Below are 1,110 nucleotides of genomic sequence, written 5' to 3'. Positions count from 1 at the left end.
TATGGAGCCTACATCTGCAGAATTTAAAATTATGAATCTGATGATAAAACTTGGGTACACTGAGTTTCAGTGTTTCGCTCGTGCTGCGCACAGGGATGCAGATGCGAAAAGCCACATTATAAAGAATGCATGTAGTGTAACGGAGTTACACGTACCCCAGTAACAGGAGTGTGTGTCACACGAGATGTGCATGGTGTGACAGCACCCAAACTAGAATATGGTATGTCCAGTAGTTATGCATGTATTAGATTCTACTATATATATTTTGTAAAATCTATACATTTAAAATCAGGCGGTTTAGCCGCAGATATAAATAATAAAAATCAGTTTCGAATTTAAACCGAAGAGTTTATAAGCTTTGATTAAGGTGGTAACTTCTCTTGGAGCTAGCGGGTTGCGATCCGCTACACTCGTATTGGTTCTTGTAAGGAACGAAAGGCCGGTGACCTAAATTACGCTTCCTAGGCGCTAAGCTACGGCAGCCCCGCTGCACTTGGTAGCACTTGTAGTCTATCTACACCTGAGTCGTTTAGACTGATTCTCTGTTAGGATGGAGGGATTTTCCTCTTTACCCCAGGGCATCAGGACGGGCTTAACAAGCTGATGTCCTTGCTTCGTCCTGAGGGCGTGCAACACCTTGCTGCACACGGCCCCGAGGCAATCGGTGCGCGTCTGGAGGCGTTTTCAAGTTACGAAAACGCGCTGCTAGAGCACCTGCATCAGAAGATGTCTGCTTCATTTGCGCCTATGATACCACCGCCAGTAACAGATGACTTTCTCCGCCCTAAGCCGCTCATGGTGAGCGTTAAGGTCTTTGAGGGGAAGGATGGAGAGAATTTCCTGCTCTGGGTAAGAGAGGTCGAGATGGCCATCGCATCCGCCATGCTCCAGACCGAGCAACAGCGCGTAGCGCTAGCCATCTCAAAGCTCGGTAGTCGAGCGCGAGAGTGGGCACTGACGTGCAACACTTCGGTCGAAGCCGCGTTTCCCTCCTGGGTGGAGCTGAAATTGTAGCTCTCACCAGTGTTCTCGCCGCCTATCAGGCATATCGCGTGCGATCGCGTTTCCTTGCCGCCGGATAGGGCAACAAGAAATGGGTGGACTTTTTTT

Source organism: Plasmopara halstedii, assembly GCF_900000015.1.
Source record: "Plasmopara halstedii genome assembly, contig: Scaffold_614, whole genome shotgun sequence".
In the NCBI taxonomy this organism is placed as follows: domain Eukaryota; phylum Oomycota; class Peronosporomycetes; order Peronosporales; family Peronosporaceae; genus Plasmopara; species Plasmopara halstedii.
This window is presented reverse-complemented; position numbering follows the sequence as displayed.